At 50.6% G+C, this 24,254-nt stretch overlaps 1 protein-coding gene across 2 annotated transcripts in view; it reads left to right on the top strand.

Moving 5' to 3' along the window:
- The window catches only part of PKNOX2 (PBX/knotted 1 homeobox 2), a 316,850-nt gene that overhangs the window by 210,281 nt on the left and 82,315 nt on the right, over positions 1 to 24,254 (top strand). For both annotated transcript variants that reach the window (XM_039250244.1, XM_039250245.1), the window contains one exon: positions 8,808 to 8,914. The gene's annotated coding sequence lies outside the window, so the exon portion shown is untranslated. The remainder of the gene's footprint in view (positions 1 to 8,807; positions 8,915 to 24,254) is intronic.

The following is a 24,254-nucleotide window of genomic DNA, read 5'->3' as shown; positions in this document are numbered from 1 at the left end:
TACAGAGTGTGTGATTGTGATCATGACTGTGAACTAGAGTTTGTGCTTTTGTGGGTCTGGGACTAAGTCTCTGGGACTCTGTGTGTGTGTGTGTGTGTGTGTGTGTGTGTGTGTGTGTGTGTATGTGTGTGTGTGTGTTGTCATCACTCCTGTCTTTATGGCCATGTGCAGTTCAACATGTGTTTCTTTAAAAAAAATTATTTCTCATTTCCTGCATAAATTACTCCATGTAAAAGGCCAACCAGAGCTCAGTTCCTAGCATCCTTTTTCAATAAAGCAATATTATCACAGCCTAGCCCCAAAACTAGTCCCGGGAGAGGCTTTTCCTAGATTCTTTGTCAAACAAAATGTCAGCGACTCACCAAATGATGAGAAGAAGAATTCTTCTTGTTTATTTCCCAAGCGAGGCAGACCCGAAGCAACTCAGCCTCTCTGCATCCTTTCCCCGTGAGGCGGGCAGCAGGCAGGTGAGGTGGGGGTGCTCAGGAGGCCACTGTGAGACCCCTGCACTCTGCTTTGTCACTTTGTTCTTTACCCTGCTTTGTGACTTGCCCAAAGTCACTTTTCTAACCTCAGTTTCCTCTTTTAAAAACAGGATTAGGTGCACCAGGGTTGCTCAGTTGGGTAAGTGTCCGACTCTCAATTTTGGCTCAGGTCATGATCTCACAGTTTGTGAGTTTAAGCCCCACATCGGATTCTCTCTCTCCCACTTTCTCTGTCCCTCCCCTGCTCTCTCGCTCACTCTCAAAATAAATAAATAAACCTAAAAAGTTTTTTAATTAAAAAAAACAGGACTAATAACACCTACTTTATAGGGCTATTGCAAGAATTAAATTATACATTGGGGGCGTCTGGGTGGCTTAGTCGGTTGAGCGTCTGACATCAGCTCACTCATGATCTTGCAGTCCTCGAGTTTGAACCCCATCCCCACCCCCATAAGGCTCTTTGCTGACCAGCTCAGAGCCTGGAGCCTGTTTCGGATTCTGTGTGTCCTCCTCTCTCTCTATGCCCCTCCTCCACTTGCAATCTGTCACTCTCTCAAAAATAAATAAACATTAAAAAAATTCTTTTAATTATAAATTGGATAACACAGCCCTTTGTAAAGGACATTAGCATGTTGTGTGTTCACATCCTCTGCGGAATACATACATTATTTGCTCCTTTATTCAACAAATATTTATCGAACACCCAATATGTCCAAAATACATATTGGGTTCTACAGAGATATATAAGCTTGAGATTCAGTTCAAGATGATATGATCTAGTGGCATAGACAAAGTAGCAAACAGACAATCACAATCTGGTGAGCTAAGTGCTAAAGGAATAGCACACAGGATGTTCTAAGCCTCTAGAACCATCCTAGCAGCAGCGGGGTGGAGGATGGAATAAGCCCCAGACAGAGCTAAGGTGTGGTAAAGAAGCTGGAAGGGAGGAAAATGTAGTTCACTCCATGCAGGGGCAAAAACGAATGGTTAGCTTGTGCCAAGATACGCTTACTTTCTGCTCTGGGGAGAGCTGTTGGAGCTGGGAAGCCTGTCCCAGAACCAGGGTCATTCAGCAGGCTGGCTGGAGGAGCAAGCAGGGGCTCACTGGCTGGAGGGTCTGACCCCTAGAGAAAGGAATGGCAGAGGAGTAGTCAGAGAAGGGGCTGAGGCAGCTGGGCAGAAAGGGAGGGTGGAGACAGGCAGGGCTTTGCAGAGATTTTCAAAGGGCTTTCAATGGGGCTGAAAGTTTCTCCAAGAAAGGAAATGGTGCTGGAAAAGTTAAGTGACCCCTCTAAAGTCAGGCTGGTCTTAGTTGTGTTAAAAGGGTGCATTTGCTCTCCAGGATAGATTCCCAGTCACCAGTCTCTAATTTGTGTCTGGTCAAATTCCACCCAAGATTCTTGACCCTGTTTGGCATTCCTGTTCATCCATTTGTTACCTCATTTAATAAATACACACTGAGCCTGATACTACGTCAGAGCCGGAAGCACAAATGTGAGGAACACCTCACTCAGGAAGCTCAGAGCTTAATGGGAGGGACACCTATAGGGATATGTAATAATAATTCAGTGAGAGATAGCCTGGACTTTATGGCCAAGAACTTTGGACATTATCTTATAAGAGGTATGGTCCCGGTTATTAGCGGAGCAGAAAGGAGGAAATGACTTACCCTGTGTGCAATAAGGTGACATGGAGAGAAAATGTTACAGAGCTGAATCTTGAAGGATGACAAGATCTAAGTGAATTGTCACTGCTATCATTGTGATTAATGATAACAGTTACCATTTGTTAAAGGCTAGTCTGGGTCAGTGCTGAGTACGTTACTATCTGCTAAGCACATCCACATAAAATCCTAATAAACAATTTGTGAGTTAGCTATCATTGTTTGCATTTTACACAAATAGGAAAAGCAAGACTCATAGAAACCACACCACTAGGAAGAAAGAGATCTAGGATCTGAATCCAAGTTTTTCTGACTTCAAAGCCTTTTCCACTCTGCTGGACTATCTTTCCACATTCATTAATAATATTAGTTCAAGTCACGTGAAATAATCCATAGTTTGGTCAAAACCTCTTCATTCAGAGACACATTGAAATATGGAGAATTATAAAGCCTTTGGCAGTAAGTAATGATAGTGAAATAGCTAACATTCAACCAAACTAATTAAGCATTCATTAGTATTTTCCAGGAGCGGTCCTTCTTCATGTGTCTGGAATGATACTTTCAATGATCTACAAGGACATGGTACTAACCTAGGTATAAATGGAGCACATAAAAGAAATAAAAGACACAGATCTTGCCTTCAAAGAGGTTTGATGCCATTGAGGAGATTCAGATTAACACAGAAAGCACAAGTTGACAAAATAGATTAAGATTGAGGGCCAATCACAGGGTGGGGGTGCAAGAGGGTGACCTTCATGCAGTTGCAGAAGGTCAGAGAAAGGCAAGACTTGAGACTGTCTTTGAGGAAAGGGGACCTGAGTAAGTTCAGGACTTGATGGACCTAGACAGTGGAGAGGAAGGGGGAGCACAAGGCCCTCTAGAAGGGCATGATGGCCTAACGACCAGGGCATGGGGCTCAGGCGTGGCGTGTGCTAGGTTGTGAGACGGTGGCAGCCGAGCCTGGCTGGGGAAAGGTTTGGGTTGAAAGGACCAGCGGATTCGGTAAAAGAGGCAGGTTTGGGCTGATTAGGGAGGATAACAATGGAAACTAAGAAATTTGGATTTTGTCTTCTTAGACCTTGTCAAGCCATTGTAGATTTCGAGCAGGGAAGAATTGGTATAAACAAGTCTATAAATCATCTTAGCTTCCAAGGAGACCCTCTTTTCTTAGAGGATTGGACTCTGGGCTCTTGGAGATCAGCCTTGTTGCTCTGGTGGCACGTGAGGTGAGGACAGTTGAGTTAAACAGCTGACCAAGAGCAGTCAGAGGATGAGATCACACTGTCGGTCGGGTCCAGCCTCTTGTGTGCAAACAGTGACGAAAACTGATGATAATGATAATGACTATGAGGATGATGGGGATGATGGAACAGAATTCAAAGGGTGAAGGGTTTTGACCAACATCACCTAGCAAAGCCATGACCAGGCTGGAATGAGTGTCATACAGCCTTAGCTTGCTCAGCCCAGCAAGAAGGTGAGAGCAGCCTTAGACTGTCACAAATGCCCACTATTGGGGAGGTGCCTAAGGGTCCCTCCGCCACTGCACTTACACCAGAATTGCCAGTGGGGTGGGCTGCAGAGTGAGAACAGGCTCTTTCAAGGCTCTTGGGCCAAAAGAGACAATGACTCTGATGGTTTTTGCTCCTGGGATAGATTCAGCATGGGGCAGCTTTCCCAAAGTGGCCTTTGGTTTGGGCTTCTAGCCAGAGATTTCAGAAACCCCATTCACCATTGTCCCATATTCATCTGCAAAAAGTTGGTGAAACAGGCAAAGGTGTTTTCTGGGGAAGCCTGCCCGTCGTCAGAGGGTGCCCTGGTTTAAAACTTGGACAGGCAGGGAAGGGCCTGACCAGGGCTAAAGGGTTCTCCATTCCCTGGAGATCTTGCAGCGACAGAAGGGACTCCATCTTTAAGATGAAACTCCTGCTTCCTTCTTTGTCCCTGAAACATGTGGGCCACCAGGTCACACAGGGTCCATGTCTTCCCATCCATCTCCCTCTTTCTCGCTCTCTCCCTGCTTCCCTGCCTGCAGGCTGCCTGTTAATTAAGCCCAAGTCCAGCCTCAAGATCAGAGCAGTAGTGTCTCAGGCTGCATGCTGGCCTCCAGAGGAGAAGGATTTTATATGGCAACAAGAGGGAGGGTGGTGTGTTCTCAGTGGCCAAGATCTAACAAGGCACACTCCGGCCCCTCCTTCAGGGGAGGCAGGCTTGAGCATGGAGGTGCAGCAGGGTCCACAGAGCTGCCCCGGGGTAGGAAGGGTGGCCACGACCCACGGGCAGGCTCCTCTCCACACCCCACAACCCCGGACTGTCTCTCATTCTCCTCGGTGCTTTCTGAGTTGCCCTCCTTATGCTCAGAGGAATCGCTGGCAGTGACAGAACAGAGATGACAAGCTATATTTCTGCCTTGAAGCTTTCTCCAGGCTGTTGGGAACTAGGTGCTTGTCAGTTCTAGGAAAGGAGAAATCTATGTATATTGTAGCCCTGAAGCAGTGCCCTGCGCAGGGACAGGCTGGCATCACCTCAGACTGTCCTTCCTCTCTCAAATGTGTATTTTATTGGTGCCTGCGTGGGGCCAGGGATGGCTGGCATCTCTTCCCTCATATTGGAGTGACTCGTGGGGGTGGGGGGTCAGGCTCCTCAGTGCTACCTCTGGGGTGGCGGTTGGCGACAGAGGCAGAGCTAGAGGTGAGAGACAACAAAGCTTGTGGCTGCACCACAACATCAGGAAGGAGCTCCCCTCTAGTGCCAGAAGGGACACAATTAGACGCAGAGGCTGAAGAACCAGGCGGGCGGGCCTTCCACCTTCCTCACTCTGACCCAGACCCTCTCCCTGCTGTGGCCTTTGGCAGAGGAGGGGGTGGTAAGGCCAAGAACGTCCGTACATTACAGGGTACAATTATTTCCTTATCATCGAGACCGTGAACACCTCGAAGACAGAGCCCATGTGTGTTTATGTGTGATCTCTGAAAAATACTTTTTAATGTTTATTTATTTTTGAGACAGAGCATGAGCGAGGGACTGACAGAGAGAGAGAGGGGGGTAACCAAAGCAGACTCCAGGCTCCTGGCTGTCAGCCCTGAGTCCGACGCGGGGTTTGAACTCACGGAGGGTGAGATCATGACCTGAGCCGAAGCTGGATGCTTAACTGACTGAGCCACCCAGGCGCCCCAGTGTGTGTGAGCTTTGTATGTCCAGGCCCTGGTATGTTGTAGGAGCATAATACATAGAGGCTAAATTAAAGCAATTTGCCCTTGCCCAGAAGAAGGGAGGAAGGGAGAGTAAAAAGCTACCCAAGAATAGAGGTTTCATCAGCCGCGTAGGCCCCAGGGACACATGGGAAATGAGGCAGGGGAGGCAGACATCGGTGGAGCTCCCAGGAGCGGCCCACCCCACACCTCAGGGCACAGCCACCTGCTTTCTTCTGGGAGCCCAGCATCCCCTCAGCACTTCCTACTGCAGCCACTCCCTTTGGATTGGTAAGAAATAGGAGAGCACAAAGAGGTGGGGAGGTGGGAAGAGCAAAATGTCTAGAGTCAGAAGACATGCCGCTTGCTGGCTGTGTTTTCAGGCGAGTCCAGTCCCTGACTTTCCTCAGCCGCATTATCCGCATCTGTAGAATGGGAACCACTAGCTGGCAAAGAGAAAGGCATCTCTCACACAGCGCAGATAGGATGTCAATTGGTGTGACCTTCCCATGGGTCATTTGTAAAAGTTCTTAAAAATGAAAATACCTTTGGAGTTGGCAGCTCCCATATCTAGAAACATCCTGAGGACAATGACCAAGTCTGGAGCAAATTCAGCGATAAGAATGGGCGTAATTGATAACAGCAAAAACCAGAAATAATCTAAACAACAAGCGGTAGGAATTGGGCTGAATAATTATAGCGTGTCCATAAATGGAATGCCATTTAGCCACAGGATTACAGTGTATATTTTCCTTATATGCAAAGATATTTATGATACATCGCTAAATATAAAAGCCTGATTGCAGAACAGTCTATAGAGGATAACACTGTTTTTAGGAAAGAAGAGTTTCATTTTTATGGGATTACAACTAACTTAAATTTTCTCTGTCTTATTTAACTATTTTGTACTAATCAGCATCTATTGTTCTGTAAAGATAATGAAAATTAAGTTGTATGAAAATATTGACCTCTACGGGTCATTCTGAGAGTTAAAGAAGATAGTACATATGGAAGTTGTTCGTAAACCAAAAAGTTACTGACTCAAGACGGGGTCCCTGCCCAAGAGGAACTTCCAGTTTGGAAAGAGAGGAAGAATACGTAAGATAACTATAGCATGAGACAGAATGTGGCAAGAGCTTTCAGAGAACGATAAACAGCATGTTACTTGGAAACACGGAGGAGGTAAAATTACTTGTGGTTCTAGAGGAGGGAGCCAGAATGTTTGAGTTGAATACTGAAGAATGGCGAAGGTCCTGTTAGGTAGTAATATAGAACTGGGGCAGCAGGAGAAGCAGGAAACTGTGGTACAGGTTTGGAGAATGGGAGAAGTTTGTGTCTGGACAGAGGACAGAGACCATATGAGTCACAGAAGGGTCTAGAAGGGCGGTTCGGGGCCAGACTGCAGACACCTTGAAGGCTGCACTTGGTAAAATGCCATCAGTGAACCTTTGTCGGTGCCTACTGTGAGTAGGGAGCCACTGAAAGTTCTGGGGGAGGAGCTGACGCCAGGGTAAACCCCTCAGGGGGAGTGAGGTTCTTCCTTCTCTGGGGCCTGGGATGGATGCAGAATAAGGGCTTCTGCCTGGGAAGCTCAGTCTGGAGGCAGCTGGCAAGCTGGAGGGGCAAACTGTGGTGTCGAGGAGGGGCTTGGCCGCCATGGTTGTGGCACGGGGCATGGAAGGGAGGGAGGAGCATCTTCTGCCCTGACTGGAAAGGGGTGGGCAGTGGTGGAAGAATGAAATGAAGGGGTGATCCAGGAGGGAAGACTAGGACACCTCTCCCAGCTTTGCTGCCCGGGACGGGGGTGTGGGGCCGGAGGTGGGGGGGGGGGGCGGGGCAGAGAACTGGGAGCCATTCACAGAATTCACCCAAGGCCCCAGGGAGGAGGAACAGGCTGGGGGTGTGGGGAGTGCAACAAGAGCAATCTGGTGCTCAGGATGTGTCCCCCTCAGTTGGTCCTGATCTCTTGAGCCTCTCTGTGTGGTGTCCCAAGGGCCTGCATTGGGGCGGGGGGGGGGGGTGCTGACCTGACCTCCCTGCTGCTTTGAATGTACCTCTAGTCCTCAGCTCCTAAGAGGCATCTGAAGGGGTGGGGAGGGGGTTTGTTTCCACCCAGTGAGCTTTTGTTAATGGAAATTCATTAAGCAATCCACCTATCTCGGAAGCTTCCCTCAGCTCATCCCCCCCTCCCAGCATGCCCCAGCTTACTCTTCCCTGCAGGCGGGAATTCATGCCCCCTCAGGATCCCGGATGCTCTGTCTCTGCCACCCTCACCCCCGGTGATGTGCACGCGCACGCTCACACACACACACACACACACACACACACCGGAAGGAAGGCGGGGAAGTCTTGTTCAGGCGGGGAATGTCTAAATTTCCATTTCCCCACTGCAGCTCCCAGCCCGGCCACTGTTTAGCTCCTCCTGTTGTCATGTCACTAGTTAATTACATTCTTTACTGAGGTGCAAATGTGTTTTTACAAGGAGACCAAGATGGTGTTAACTAGAAAGGAACTGTGGATGGTAAAGATGCATTTACCTCTGGTTGTAGGGCAGGGGCTCTTGGCTATATGCACCCCCACCCCCGGGCTGCCCTAAAAATGCAGCCCAGGCAAAAAAAAAAAAAAAGTGCAGCCCAGGCATGGAGCAGCCCTCTTCCACCCTCCATCTCGTGACCCTGCTATCCTAGCCCTCAGCACAGCCTCCTCGGAGTCAAATTAGCAACTCATCCATAAGAAGAAAATTAACGTGAGTGTCCAGGAAGTGTCAGGCCAGGCCTTAGGTCAGTGCAGACCACCAACCTCAGTTTCTGAAGATCGAAGTTCGTTTCAAGCATTGAGAACCAAAATGATTCACTTCGATCTAAAAATAAATCGGTAAGTGGTACAGCCAAAGCCACCTTCAGGCCAAGGCTGTCTTCAGTGTCAGGCTCTGCTCGGAGTCCGCTGCCCTCCTGACTCTTCCTCCCTTCTGCCCACAGGCCCCCTCCCCGCCCCCAGTAGTGTCTGCCCAGACCCGCAGCCAAAGTCTGCCACTGGAAAAGGATCTGAGACTCAGCCACACATCTGGAAACGTTGTGACTATTACCCTTCCTCTGAGCTCCCTACAATTTAGAACAAGAAGCCAGCGTTGCCCAACCCAGGGCCCAGAGTCACTCAGAGACTTGGCCCCATGTTGGGGGAGAGAGGGCAGAGCGCATAACCATATCAGACCAGACGGTTGATGACAGGGCATTTGGAACCATGACAAGGATTTGGGCTCTGAAATGGCTCGGGGGGGGGGGGGGGAAGGGGGGGGGGGGGGAAGAGGGGGCTGAGCAGCCACACTGAGGAGAGAGACCGGCTTGTTGCATATGGCAGGGAGGTCTGGAGAGCACATGGAAGATTCCCTCACAGCCAGGGGTGGCACCCCCTTGTTCTCTGACCACCCCGGCCTCTAATCCCTTCTGAGAGCTGCTCTGCCCTTTTTTACAGGTGCTCTGGCGCCAGCTGATGGGAAGAATTTCTGCCCCAGCCGGGAGTGAGAAGAGGGAGTGAGTCTCCTGAGGGCCATCCTCGAGTCCGCCAGGATCACCCGAACAGTAAGAAAAGCTTCTCCATCCTTAAACACATAGTTAAGCCCTCCAGGCAGCTGCTCTTGCCTTCTGAAAGCCTCGAGAAGAGGCTCCTCACATAAGCTGGCACTTAGCATACACAACCTTGGAGCGCCCACCTCGTATCCTTTTGTTCGTGCCTTCCCCCGCCCCGAGCTGCTTGAGGCCAGGACCAGGGCTGTGCCTTCTCCCTACGTACCTGTCTTCTCTCCTGCATAGTCTGGGAACAATAAAGTGCTGTCGATGCAGACTGACGGGCTGTTGCTTACATCCGCGGTGACGATAACGTACAGCCTTCTGGAGCAAGCGTTATCACCTAGGAACCGCCTAGGGACATTTGTTAAAATGCACGACCTGGACCTCACACCGGAGAGTCTGGTTTCTAAGCTGAGGTTCATACCGAAGCTGCACCCCAAGTGTTTCTGATGCACACAGAGGAAACTGCATTCCAGGTATCTCTGATGAACTCTGCGAGATAGTTCTTTAGAATGTATAAGGCATTTTGAATGGAGAATCTCATTTAATCCTCTTATCAGATAGGGCTTTTTTAATCCCCTTAAGTAACTTCACGATCTTGAAGACATAAGTATAGGCAGGGATTTAGAAATCCAGTTATCCAGAACAACCCTTTTTTCTTTCCAGTAGGCCATGATAAGGGCTGGATCTGTTATGGTGAGATTGGGCCCCGACTCCAAAGGACGCTGCCCATGACTTTGGAGGTTTCCCTGCTGTCCTAGAGGTGCCATGACCTTACAGTTCATCAGCCTTCATTTTGGGGGGCAGTCATCATTGCCTGATTCCTCACAAAAGCTGGTTTCCCTGGAGAGAGGGAAAGGGAGACAGTTGATCAGAAAGGTGAATGTTCCCGGGGCCAGCTCCGCAAGTTAGCAAGACCATAGATATTCCAGAGGACCACACGGGCAAGAACTGACTCCCAGGGTTTGTCTCGGTTCCTACGCCCTCTGGCCATTTGGGAAGCCAACCGTGGGGGGGGGGGGGGCATGCTGAAGCAGGCTGTGGCTCCTAGAGGTAAATGCCAGAGAAAAAGACATATCTAGGGGGTTCAAAGATTCACTCTTGAGCAAAGGAGTTTGGCAGTGCCCATTTCAGGGACAGATTGACAATCTTTTCAATGAGCCTGTGTGCACGGTCTTGTCAAAGGGAGATCACTGCAGACAGTAGTTGTGGTGAGGTCTTAAAAAGGATGAGGAGATGATGAAGGAAGGAAGGGAGGGAGGGAGGGAGGAAGGAAGGAAGGAAGGAAGGAAGGAAGGAAGGAAGGGAGGGAAGGAAGGAAAGAAGGAAGGAAAGGAAGGAAAGAAAGAAAGAAAGAAAGAAAAGAAAAAAGAAAGAAAGAAGGAAAGAAAGAAAGAAAGAAAAGAAAAAAGAAAAAAGAAAGAGAAAGAAGGAAGGAAAGGAAGGAAGGAAGGGATGGTGGGAGAGAGGGAGGGAGGGAGGGAAAGAAAGAAGGAAGGAAGGAAGGGAAGGAAATAAGGAAGGAAAGAAAAAGAAAGAAAGAGAGAGAGAGAAAGAAAGAAAGAAAGAAAAGAAAAGAAAAGAAAAAAGAAAGAGGGAAGGAGGGAGGGAGGGAGGGAGGGAGGGAGGAAGGAAGGAAGGAAGGAAGGAAGGAAGGAAGGAAGGAAGGAAGGAAGGGAGAGAGAGACAGGATTAGACACTCCTGGTGAACCAGTGTGCACAGATGTTTTGGCTGAGTCAGGGAGACCTTCTCTGGGACTGGCAATCGCGCTGAAGTTCTTGCTGAACTGCTAGGTAGAGCCCTATTTCTCTCCACTCCGAGGCTGCAGATGCTGGAGTCCAAACAGATCAGACGGTGCCTGGGAGAATGGAGGTGCCCCACCCCCTTACATGCCAGAATAAAGGGAAGGATGGAAATGGGTTGAGGGACTGCTAACGCCCGCTGCACACTTTGGCTTTCCATAGAATAGAAACTTTCCATGGATGACTTAGGGGCGACCTCAAATATCCCCCTGACCTCCCCTCACTCTCCCTACACACACACACCCACACACACACACACACACACACACACTGACCACCAAACCATCTTGATGAATGTTAGACAAGTCTGTTCTGGGGGCTAAATACAGTTGACACCGTTGCTTGGATTGGTGCAGTCGGCAAGGACAATTTTTGCAGCTAATGCTGGCAGTGTGGCAATCAGAGGAGCCGCCAGCTGTCTCACTTAAATTCTTAGCTCTCTCGTTCTCTTTTTTTAAAACCGTTTTGCTTACATAATCCACCCCCTTTTTATTTTCTAATTCTCTCCTTGCAAAGCTGGCACCAGAGGGGAAGGGCTGGGGTGGAGGGGTAGCAATTACACATCAGTTTGGGGAGCATTTACATTTTGCAATTACAATTTAAAAATAAGCCTCGTTAATGATCTCCACGTGTCACCGACAAACCCTAACTGACATACTCTCCTGGGCTTGCCTGCCTCCCCCTGAAGGCAGAGGTACCCAGGGAGACACAGAGGGAGGCCGGGGGCAGCATGGGAGGGGCCGCAAGAGCAATTAGGGTGCCCTTGAGGTTGGTGCCGGACAGGTGTGGAGCTGAGCACCCAGAAACCAGGAATTCAGGACTCCAGCCTCTCTCCTCTTCCCTGCACTCACTCATGCTCCGTCCCCAGCCCATCTCCTTCTGGGCTCTGGAACAGCAGGACTCTGTCCTCAGGAGGCAATGCCAGTCCTCAGAGCTGTGGGAAAGGGAGCCTCTACTGCTGATACTCTTCCAGGTGGGAATTTTCAGAGTGCTGTTGGGCAAACGTAAATCCCGGTCCCCAGGATCCCGCCAGTGTGCCTGGATATTCATGGACTGGGTAGAGGGACTGATCACACGTGTGGGGCTCAGGAAGGGAATGGGATTAGTTGTTTCACAGTTCAGGAAGGATGTTTCTCCTCTTATAATTGGCTGACATATAGTTAATGAAGCCCTCTGATCCCCTGGGCAGGGACTTTGGGACCAGACGCACCCAGACTCCAATTCTAGCTCTGACGTTTGTCGGCTGTAAGATTTAGGGCAAGTTAACTGAACTTTTCTGACCGTCATTGTTTTTATGCAATTGGGATAATCGTATTTACCTTAGAAGGCTTCTTTGAGGATTAAATGAGATAACGTACTAGAAAGCACCTCACACAGTGGCTGGCGCGTGATAAATGCTCCGTAAATGTCAGCCCCGCGCCAAGCCCCTCCTTAGGAGCCCCAACACACTTCCTCCTGCCTCCATTAATGGTGTGCCTTTCCAGCTACCGTGGACACTAGGGAAGGGTGCTCTGGTCTGATTTCGCCAGGTCTCCCCTCCAAGTCAAGCCATCTGCACGCTGAGCAGCTCCTGAAGGAGACCCCACCCCCACCAACCCCAGCCCCTCACACACACCCCTGCCATCTCCCTGTAGGATTCTCTGCAGAGCCTTGGCCTCGGGCCTCCATTCCAGCCCTTCCACTTCTCGTGGGCTGGCTCCCGAATCTGGCTTTCAACAGCCCGCTTCTCTCTTCTGGACTCTACTTCAATGCAGTGACCTTTTATCAGGCCCCACCTGCGGCCTTCATCTGTGAAATGAGGGAGGTGGGCCGGGAGCTGTCTGAGGTGTCGTTCAGCCTTGACATCTATAAGCCTGGGCTCCTCCTTCCCCAGCGACTTCCTCCAGGCCAGTGCTGTGTGTAAGGCTTTCATCTCTTGAGCAGCTCCATCCAGGCCCATCTTGGGACTGACCACTTACAATCAAAAACTTACATTTGTTACTGGAAACATACATAAGATAGCTCTTCCCTGTGGCAAAACCAGATATGCATCTTATAAAAACCCTAGACAAGTGAGACTTCCAAAAGCAAGCCCCTTGGCACGGGCGTAGAGAACACAGAAGGGGACTATAGCTTACTGGTTTGGGTACTTAGGCAAACAGAGTTAAGTATCATATTTTAAATACTTTTTTTAAACATTTCTTTATTTTTGAGAGACAGAGACAGAGCACGAGTGGGAGAGGGGCAGAGAGAGAGACAGACACAGAATCCTAAGCAGGCTCCCGGCTCCAAGCTATCAGCACAGAGCTTGACACAGGGTTCGAACCCACGAACCGCAAGATCCTGAACTGAGCCAAAGCCGGCAAGTAACTAACTGAGCCACCTAGGAGCTCCTTAAATACTTCTCTAACAACTTCCTTTTTAAACCTATGTTATATAATGAATGGATAGCTTTTCAGGTGAAAATAAATAGATTGTCTCCATTATTTTCAATTGCTGAATGTAGTGTTCTCTTAGATGGATATTTCATTATTTAATTTTAGGTATTGTTAAAATTTGAAGTAAAGTATGTATGTGAGGAAAAGGCAGGGCAAAAGCCATAAAATAGAATAAAAAGTGACCCTTCTTTCCCTTACTTTGGTCCATCGATCCAAAATCAACCACAAGAAACAGTCTCTGATTTTAGTTATTTGGTGGCCAGTGTTTACTATGTTATATAATATACTTAAGGCCCTCTTTCTTCGTTTATGTATTTATCTATTAACTCCCTGCTATGACAGCCGGGGAAATTAGAACATATTCTCCCCCTTCCAATTTGGAGTAGTTTGATCATTTTTATTAAACCATATTTGACATTATCTATTTTTAATATATAGTATTATATAGAATGTAGTATGTATAAGTTACATGTTCTACACTATATACCACACAGCACTACATATAATTAACTATGTTTTATTTTTATAGTATAATAGCGGTTTTACAGATCTGAAGATTTATAGTCTATCACTTAGTTCCCTCTGCATTTCAACTCTAGGTTGATCATAAGATGGAAATATTATCCAACCACAGAACTGAATAGTGTGATTTGACCAGGGAAAAGGAAACAGAACATTACAACTTAGCCGCTGTGGTAGGATCTTCCGATCCCCCAGAGGTGACCACTCGCCCCTCATTCCCGTCCAGCCCCCTTCCCTCCCACTGGGTCACATCAGATTGTCACCATGTCTTAAATATACACTGCCCACCTCCTCTGACCCCTCTGTTTTGCCGAAACACCCTCTAATTATTTCTGATATGGATGCCTGGGAAATAAACTCTGAGTTCCTACATGTCCGAAACAGACTTTATTTGGTCTTCAAATTTGATGGATAATCCGGTCGAGCTCAGAAGCCCAAGTTCAAAACCTTCTTCTCTTAGGTCTTGAAGACGTTGTTCTACCATCTTCCTATTTCCCATCTTGCAATGAGAACTTCTGTAAACACTCAGTTTTCTTTTCTTTTGCAAGCTTGAAAACGTCACCACTGTGTGTTTGGCTTTGTTTGCACCTGTCTTCTTTTCATTACCCCTACTCAGGCCTTGGGACCACTTTCAACCCGAAATAGTCACCTGTCTTGCTTCAGCTCAGGGAAATTTTCATTTCATTATTCCTTTGTTTGTCCTGCTCCCTCATCTGTTTCCTCCTGGAAACTTCCACTGCCCAGCACAGAGCCTGGCGCATTGTAGGCACTCAGTAAATGGTTCTCGAATTTGTTCCTTGGGACCTGGATTCTAGTTAGGTCCTTATATTCAACTCGCTGCGTGGACTTGGACAAGTTTTCTCATTTGAACAGAGAAGTCAGACCTCATGACCGCTCAGGAGACTTTCACTCTGCCAGTCCGCCTGGAGCCCGGAGTCCCCGCTGCTCCTAGGATTGGGGAAGAAACTGAGGAGCGGGAAACGAGGGGAAGGCAGAGTTGGGCAGGAGGGCAGCCACAGCAGCCAGCCTCCCACTGCAGACATTTCTCTGAGCCTTTCATCCGTTCAGCATCCCCTGCCTGTCCCCCTTGGGGACCTTTCTCCTTGACCTTCCCGATCATTCTCAAATGGGCCTCTTTTCCTCTTCATCTCCCTGCTCCCTGCACTTTCTCAGCTCCCCTCCACACACAGGTCCCATTAGTGAAATAATCTCTGACCGTGGCAAGTGTCTCATTAAGTGAGATCTTTTTTTTTTTTTTCTCACTTTTATGAATTCCCGCACAAGGAGACTTCCCTCCGCAGTGCTGCACAGCAGACGCTTTGACCTGAGACAGCCAGGCCCTAAAAAAGAGAAGAAAGATTAGAATGGCCTCTTGATAGCTCGGATCTGCCCCAGCCTTAGGCTACCTTGTGCCCTGGGGGAGGCATCTTGGAGAATTCCCACTTGCCCCTCTTCCCCACCCCAGAGACTGCTCTGGGAGCAGACACCTCTTGCATGTGGCTCCCCTGACTGCCTAGACCGACCTGCTCTGGACAGAACCTCCAGGTCTGGGAGCCAAGATGCTTGGCTCCTTCTCCCTGAGAGGGCCAGACAATGGAAGATCCAGATTAACAAGTGCTCAGATCCCAGAAGATCATCCTCTGTCCTAATTAGTCCCCAAGGGCCAGAGTCTACCGGGCAAAATGGTCTTCTCTCTTCTTCCATCCCCTGGTCCTCTGAGGAGTGGGAGTCCCCTCTTACTGGAGAGAGAAGAGGGGGAATGTAGAGGCACAGTTTTTAACTTCAAGTCCACAAAGCTTCTGTACAAGGCAGGACTCTTTCTTTCCGCTGGGACCACCATGATAGAACGTGAGTTGGCATTGCAAAAGGCAGAATTAAGGTTGGAGGTGAGTTTTTAGCTTTTCAGACAAGCTAATATGAAACACTTCTCCTTGGTGCCTGAGTGCAGTAGAAAGGGCCAGCCTATGAGTAAAGCTTTCCCTATTAGAAGCCAGAGAACTACAGACCCCTTTCCAAGGCTGGAGTTTGAAGGGGGATGGGGCTTGCTCAGCAGGGGACAGGCAGGAGCCAGTGGGAAGTAGAGCACAGCTCTCGTCCTCTGCACGTCCATTTAGCTGCTGCCTGCTTGGGAAGCTGTGGGCCATAATCCTGCTGCTGGCCTGTGAAGATGTTGTCCCTGGGCGCCCGTTTAGACTGCTGCTCGGGGTCCCTCTGGGCCGAGGGAGGAGGGTGGGCAAGAAGGAGCTTCTGCAGGGGGATAAAGCTAGAAGTCGAGGAGACAGGACAAGAGATGGGATGCCCCCTAAGGATGGGCTGCCCCTACTTGCAAAAACCAATACTGCGCAACTGGGCAGGCTTTCCAAAGATACAGCCAGGTGCCTCTTCGCCTGTGAGTCATGGGCACATTTCCCCTCCAGAGCAGGGGCTTCTTTGTAGCTGTGGGTGGTTCCTGGAAAACCATGGGTGGGGCGGGGGAAATAAGTCCAAGGGGAGAGACACAGAGAGCAGGCAGACTGCCCCTGGCCCCCTCCCTTCCAGCCCCCCCGCCCCACCTGGGCGGCAGCAGGGCCTCACGGTCAGGCTGACGGAATCACAGTCAACGTGAGTCAGAGCCCCGGCCCTGACGCCACAGAGCGTGAGGTCAGGGCACAGGCAGGCCCGCTTTCGCTCCGCCCAAGTCCGCAGAGCCACGCCCCCAGACAGCTAAAGCACGTGACCCCGTCCCCACTCACACCGCCTTGTAGATGCAGTCTTCACCCTTGTACTTGTGTCATTTCCTGTGCATTCTTTCATTCTGTTCTCTCCCTTCATAACTGAACCCGCAGTCCAGTGAGTCTACGAGGGAGACTTTAAGACTTGCCTCTTTCAGCGCTCTTAATGTTCTCCACGTCTGTCTCCGCGGCATTACGTTTAGGAGACCCCGACTTCTTAATAGCTGGCGTCAGCGCTTCCAGTCTTCCACCTTCCACTCATTTGTATGAAACAAGGAGGGCAAAATGCAATAAAATATTTAAAGAGATGTGCGCACACGCTGCCGTCCAAAGATGACACGGCTGGTAGTAGTGAACCGCTGTCGAAGTGGAGGCACCTTCCGGAGGCGTGAAGGGCGTGTCCATCAATGGAGGCACAGACGCCCAGGTTTGCCATTCGGAAGATATTTAGGGGGATTGCTGGAATACAATTCGTGGAAATGCAGGGCATGGGAAGGTGAAAGGGCAGCCTGTACTGGATGGCCCAACTCAAAGTCGGTAGTTTGCACACCCATCCTTGAGCCTTTTCTGTACCTCTCTAATTTCCGGGGGCCTGACCCCTCCTCTGGTGTTTCCCCGCCTCCACCCTGAGACTTCTAGGTTAAACGTTCGGAATCTGAAAGCAGACCATGTGTCAATCACACTGGAAAACTTCCTCAGCCGCACTAAGCTTCAGTTTCCACATCCGTGAATGAGGATGGCCATCATGCCTACGCCATAAGATGGCTGGGAAAACATAAATAAGGTTATTTTATCAGAAGCTTAGCATAATGCCTGGGGCATGGAGAAAGCTCAATGAACGGCAGCTGTTATTAATTGCATTTACCATCTCACCCTATCAAAATTTGCTCCAGGGAAACACACTCATTCTCACTGAGGTGTAAATGACTGCTGGAACTTGAAGAGCTATCTTTTCCAGATTTGTGTGTTTGTTTTACATGTTAACAGTAAGCCAAAGAAATTAAATCATAACTGTGTATATATGCAAGCTCCACAAGGAGATAGCTTGTGAAATCATATGGCACAAGATTTTCCCCCCTAGAAAGGAAAGGCAAGGAGGAACCATGATCTGGTCTGCCAGGGAGCACAGGGCTCCATGGGCGAGATGGGAAATGTGGATGGGAAGCAGGTTTTCCATAATATAGAAACACATGTAGTGATCATTCACCCTTCCATGCTCTACTTCTGCTTCATGGAAGAGTAGAGTTTTGAGCCAAATTCTGATGAAGGAAAGGGCACAGGAGTGTAATACAGAGACGTTGATGGCCGATGGGAAAAAGCATGGAGGAAAACTCCCATTAGGTGATAGAGAGCATGTCTGTTCACCTGGGGCTTGGGTCCGGATGGCAATGCCCAGGGACGTTTACTGCCCAGCATCACTGCTCTGCACATGGCAGCCTTTGTCCTCCCTTCCCTGGGGCTCCCTCTCCCCACAGATGGGGGCACAGAGCAGGTGACCTGCCCTTGTTCCCAACAGCAGTGAGGCCCAACGTTGAGGGAGGCCCCTGGGCACCCTTTCCTCCTCCCTGAGTGGACCCCGTTGCTCTGGACTGTGCCGGGTCTCCCTCCCTTCCATGAGCTGGTGAAGGAAGTATCAGGGACGAGTGGCTTTTCTACGATAAACTGAGCCCAGAGAGCCACTTGCTCAACAACCCTGACTCTTGGCCATTTTTTTTCTGGAGGCAATTAAAAAAAAAAAATGGACCCAGCTATCATCCAGCGAGAGGACACCATGGTATGGTCTTGAGGGACAAATGGAGCCTGGCTGACCCTCTTAGGATCCTCTGGTTCCAGAAGAATCTGAGAGCATCACAAGGGACAGAGGGGACAGGAGTCAGCGTCCCTTATCTCTATGGATGCCACCCCCCCCCAGTCCTGTTGCCCCAGCCCCCTCCCAGCCCACCCGTGCTTTCCTTCCCCTTTCCAGCTCCCCATGAGTGCTCCCCTCCCTGTGTACCGCCTCAGAGGAGAGAAAGATTGATGAGAGGGAGGTGGCTCCTCCAAGAACAGCAGCTCTCCTCCCATCTGGGATGCCCAGCGCCGGAGCTGCTCCTCTGTCTCTGTTGAGTTGTGAGCCTCAGGGGCCCAGCCTCTGTTGTTTTCTCAGCTCTGTTCCCGAGCAGCGGCTGCCGTCAGCTCTTGACAAATAATAATAAACCTGGGAATCGGGTTTGTCGAGGGGGATTTCGGTCCCTGGGTTCATTTTTAGATTGTGTGTGTGTGTGTGTGTGTGTGTGTGTGTGTGCGCGCGCGCACCCAGACAAGAGAGCACATGATGGTGTCCTGGGGGAGCAGGCTGGGGCTCCCAAGTGCCCTGGCAACCCATCCTCCCTACACCTGAGGAAGAGCTGGAGGGCTCTCCTCTGCCCCTGACCATCGGTGCTGCCTGCATGTGTAAAAGAAAAGAGAAATAATTGAATGGATGGCCTGTGACTCTCTCTCTGTCCCTCCCCACCTCACCCACTTACGCTATCTGGATAGAGACGAAGGGGCTGGAGATGTAAAACAGAGGGCAGAATCCCAGCTCTAGGTTCGGGAGTTGCCTGAATGATGGGTGGGGAACTTGGCCACAGGCCCAAGGAGAGAGGCTCCTTGACAGAACCTTTACACGGACTCCCCCCACCGTGGCAGTAGCATGACCCCCTCCTCCACACACATACACGCACCGACCTCCATTCCTGAGGCGCTGCACCAAGGGGAGGGCTTTGCTTGAAGAGGAGGAATGTTCCGAGTCAGGCATCAATGCTAGCAAAAGCTGGGCCTGGCCGTGGGTGAGTGTGAAATTTAGGACCCTGTCATGGTGCCTCTCTAGGGCAGAACAGCACCCGCTCTGAGCAGTTTGGAGGTGGCCATTGGAGGTCATGGCTGCCACTCGTGCCTCCAGGCAGGCGAAGCTGCCAACCACTTAGCTGTGAGGCGCGTGCAAGGCCAGCGCTTACCCTTATAACCAGCATGCTTTCCCCCCACCTTTCTGGAGGTTTTTTGTTTTATTTTGTTTAAAGGAACCAAAGGGGGAAAAATTGCCAAGTTGTGAAGTGCTTTAGGAGTAGATGAGGATCTTCATCAAAATGCTAAAAGCTGGAGGGGGAGAGTAATGTGAAAACTCTTGCCTGCTATTTATGGGATTGATTCTCAGATCAAGAAGAAGCAAGCAGTCGGATGAAAGGAATTATTGTTAAAGCTCCTCGGTAGGAAGATCTAATGGACAATTGCTGCTATCAGGGGGAATTAAATTGCTGTTTCAGTTTGTAAAATATATCAGCAGCTTTTTGAAGCCAGGAAAGGTGTGACAGCCCTGGCAGTGGCGGTGGCGGTGGGGGGGGGGGGGGGCGGCTCTGGCACTTTCGGGCCCCAGCGTGGGGAAGCAGGAGGCAGGCAGGAAAGAGGGCTGGGGCAGAGCACCAGCCACTGTCCTAACTGACCCTGCTCTGCGTGTTTGAAGCCAAATTGCAAAACCGCTAAACTGAGGGAGTTGAGGGGCTAAGTTGGCAGCCCTAAGGTGCCCAGAGTGTGCCCTGATGTGCTCGGAGCCCCCAGCATCAGAGAGGCAGGGCTGTAAGCAATAGGTCAAGATGGGGGCTCCTCTCTGGGAAAGCTGGTCAGGGGGTGATGCGGGTCTGTGTTCCCAGCGGCCCCACTCACACCCAGGGCAGTCAAATCCTCTGCTTTCCGTGACCCCTGAGCGTCCCGTCACTAAACTGAGCACACAGAGGGATCCAGTGTGGATAAAACACCACCTCTCCTTCTAGAACGGGGCCTCTAGGCTCGGGTCAGTGAGTGTGCAATGACCTGCTGACCCAGCCACACGCGCGGGAGGCATACTGCTGTCCCAGATAAAGGCCATATGACAAAATGGCTTCGGGAGTGGGGAACGGAGAGGAGCAGAGGCCCTCAGAAGGAGGACCACAGCCACCTAGAGGAGACTACACTCCTGGTAGAGGGAGCAGAAGGCTCTCTGCCTTCTCTGCTTTCAAAGAAGGCTCTAACCCCTTCCATAGACCTTCTGCCCCATGTGGCACTTAAGGGCTGAAGGAGGAGAGAAAAGTGGGGAGAGAGAGGCGTGTTCACGTGTCTCAGGGAGTCCGAAGCCCGCAGTCCTAGTTCAAGCTCACTCTGGCTTCCGCTCTGTCTCCACTCTGTCCCCTGGAGACCAGCATCATAATAATAGGGCACGACCTGGCACCACCGCCCAAGGAGGCTTCCCAGAAAGGTAGCAAATGATAATTAGTTCAAAGAGCTCTGGTGGCCAAGGGGTCTGAGTTGCCTGCTGTCTTGCTGAAGTCAGTAGAGAATTCTTTCCTACTGAAGGTTCCAAGCAGGAACCAGGAGGGGCAGTGGGAAGCGGCCCTCCTGGCTGGGGTGTTCTGCAGTGACTTGGGCTCTGTGCCAGGCGCAGTGTCCCTGGGGACCTGGGTCATGGTGGAGTGGCGGCTCATTTTGGAGCTTCAGCCAGCCAACCTTCAGGACAGTAGTGAGCAGGGGTCTGATCCTGAGTGCAAAGCCTACTCGGTTCCCCTCCTGCCTGTCCTGCCTTCAGTAACAGGGACACAGCCACCTTCCAGGCTCCCACGCCCCTCTCTGGACCTGCTCTGCTCTTCGCACACTGGAGGGCTTCCATTTGCCCCCAGCACCCAAGGTCAGAAAGACAGGGGCCAAACAGCGTCCACCAGGCCACAGCATGCCTGTCACCTGAGTCCTCGGGCCCCTCAGCTACCACACGGTTCCTAGAACACATGGGCCAGCGTTTGGTGTGCTCCTGGGGGGCTGGCCCCTTCCCCTTCATTCCCCAAGGGCTTTTCACTTCTCCCTCGCTTACAGTGACCTTCTCAACCAGACCTTCTCAGATTTTACAGCTTCCCAGCTCACAGGTACATCCTCCCTCCCAACTCTGTATCCTCCACCATTCCCGCACTGGTCCCCGCCATGTCACTGCCCAGCGCTGACTCCATAAACCAGGCACTGTGTTTCTTCTAAAGCTTCAGATTTCTAGCCCTTCCCGAGTTTCACAAGAAATCTGGTGTGTGTGTGTGTGTGTGTGTGTGTGTGCACGCGCGTGCGCACGCACACACCCCTGCGTTTCTTTAGATAAATCCAGAGTCACATGAAATCAGTGACAGTTTGACACCGTTATTTCAAGATTCATCGCTCTGAGTTGCCAGCACAGGAGACCTAGCCAACTCCTTCCCACCAACAACACTTTTTTTCCAAGCATAATTTATAGCAGTGGGGTGAATTTGTTTCCAAAAGATGAATATCACACTATCAGCAACAGCTGCCTCTCATTTTTATTTGTTTTTAAATTTGACTCAAAGTCCAATTCTCTATACACATCCGAAGCTGTAAATCCTAAGGCGACTGATTACATGATTTAGTAAACAGGTTATATTATATAATGCAATTAAAGTAGGGCTCCGAGGCGCCACCTACAGGCCGCTCCTGGGAAGAGAGCTGGGCCAGAGACTATCATTTTGGACGAGGCTCGAGGCTGAAGGAAAATAAACGGGATTGCACCAGGGTTGAGGCGGCTGCTCCTGAGGGAGAAGTTGCAGCCAGCCAGGTTACTAATGCAGCCTTTTGGTCCCTCCTGCTGAGTTCACTCTGTTATTTCAGCCTCCTGCAAATCTGTCTAGACGTCAGAACCCAGGCCTGGGCAGCTGCTCAGAGGGGCCAGCCTGGGGGTGAGGGGGAGCTGCCTGGGGGCTTCTGGGCAGGGGCTGCTGATGGGAGCTGCTGGCTCTCTGGCCTCAGGGGCCTCCTCCCTCACTCTCAAATGGGAAGTGAGGTAGAGAAGACTGGAGCTTGGCTAGCCTTTGCAATGAAGCTACAATCCAACGATTTCCATCCCCTTCAACAAAGCTTGTGTTGAGGGCCAAACGATGGGCAAAGACTTTCAGACTATTCTGGTGAAACCCCTCAGCTTGCAGTCCAAGAGAGGAAAGTGGCTTGTACTGGCCACAGATAAGTAGCAGAGCTAGATAAGGAATCCAGGCTTGCTGACCCCACAGGCAGGGTCATGGGCAAATTCACGGGAATTTTCGGAAGAAGAAATTGAGGCCCAGGCAGGGGGCGGGACTTCCACAGCCTCTGTGCGTAGCAAGGCAAGGAAAACAATGAAAATACTGCTGGTGTGTGTCAGAGGACAGAGGAGAAGAGCTTCAGGGGCCCCTCAGCAGTGTGTCTAGGACGGAAGGGAGGAATGGAGGGAAGGAAGGGGGGAGGGGGATAGAGGGAAGGAAAACCCAGCATCAGTGCTCCTTGCCATCACCTCTCTGCCCGAAACTACAACACACTTCAGATGAATCAGGTTCTGGGGCCTCAAGGATTCTAGCTTCTCCAAAGAACTTTTGTAAGACTGGGCCACGGATAACTGGGGAGAGGAGAGGGGACTTTCTTCCCTGAGCACGAAGAGAGAAACTGGACCAGAAAGGGGTGGGGGCAGGGATGGATGAAGAAAACAGGACTCTCACGGTCCAGAGGGTGTATCTGCGTCCACACCTTCTTCTGTGCCGAGCATCCACCCAGTCTCCCGTCTGGGGCAATGAGGTGCAACAGTGAGGAGTGGAGGGAGGCTGGTCTTGTCCCCCCTCCTACCAGATACAATGTAGCCTCAGCTAGGGTCAGAGGGCAAGCGCAAATGCTGTTGGGCCAGCTGGCCAGAGAGTTCCCAATTAGACTTTGTTTCTCATCCTTAAGGCCCTGAGCCCCCAACCCCGTCACCCCAGCCCAATTACTGCCAGGCAGCATTAACCCCTTGGTGCCCCAGGCCGTTAATGGAATGTTAATTGGTCTAATGGGTTTCATGTCAACAAGTCCTAATGAGCTCCTTCCTAACGAGCTTGCTATTTTTTTTCTAAGCCTGTTTGTCAACACACTGGAGTTTGGGCTATAGACCCGGGACCTCACCTTTGGGGGGGCGGGGCAAGAGTTGAGGAGACAGACGGAGTGGGTGCTCTAGGGCTGCCCATTCCTACTTCCTAAAGGGGTGTCTTTTTATGCCCCTTCAGCCACCTGCAACCCATGCAACACTGCCTTCCTCAGCTCCCGAGCTCTGTAAAATGGCAGTGTTAGCTCCTTTTGATAATATCAGTGACACAAATTATTTCTTCTTGGATATCACTGTGGGGTTGAATGTTGCATCAGGGTTTTTGTCCCCCCTTCTAGCTGTCATATAATAAAGGTTCTCAGCACTAAGAGCAATCTTTTGACATGAGCCTCTCTTCCATGGGAAATTTCTCTGTGGTAAATCATTGCTCGGTGTCCTCCATTTGCAATCTTGGCTATGCTCCCTCGAGTGCCCTGGTGTCTGGTAACAGAGGACTGGGGCCTCTGGACGGGGCGGAGCAGGCCCTCCGAGCCACTGACAAATGCTGAAAGCCCCTCCGAACTCCCAAAGAAAGTACAAAAAGGGCCAAGCGCCCAGCTATTGCTTAAGGAGCAGCCCCCAGCCAGCTGTGGAGTCCCTCTGGGCCCAGTTTCAGAACAAGAGAAGTCAGATTCCCATGTTCCTCTCCAGGGTGGTTCCACATGGCCCCTTAGCCCCCCAAGTCAGTGGGGGGAACCAATGGGTGAGGGGGGAGCGCATATGCGTGTGGAGTGGTGTGAAGAAAAGAGCAAGCTTCCGGAGATGGGCGTGGGGTCTCCCCCAGTGTCTTGTTACCAGAGGCCTCTGTGCCTGAGTGAGCAGAGAACTGATGAAACTTAAGCCCCTGATGAAAAGGCCTCCTGTTCTCCGGCAAGAGAAGCCCCCAGAGGGCAATGGGTTAGTGGCCTAGTGGCCTGTGGTGACCCCAGAGAGGAGGAGGGGAGGGGCAAAGGCCATCTGGGTCCTCAGAAAATTGTTCTTGTGTCCTCTGGTGAGGC

The sequence above is a fragment of the Hyaena hyaena genome, unplaced genomic scaffold (assembly GCF_003009895.1).
Source record: "Hyaena hyaena isolate Hyena2069 unplaced genomic scaffold, ASM300989v1 scaffold_364, whole genome shotgun sequence".
Lineage (NCBI taxonomy): Eukaryota > Metazoa > Chordata > Mammalia > Carnivora > Hyaenidae > Hyaena > Hyaena hyaena.
Note: the sequence above shows the minus strand (reverse complement) of the source record. Positions and strands in the feature narration are given on the sequence as shown.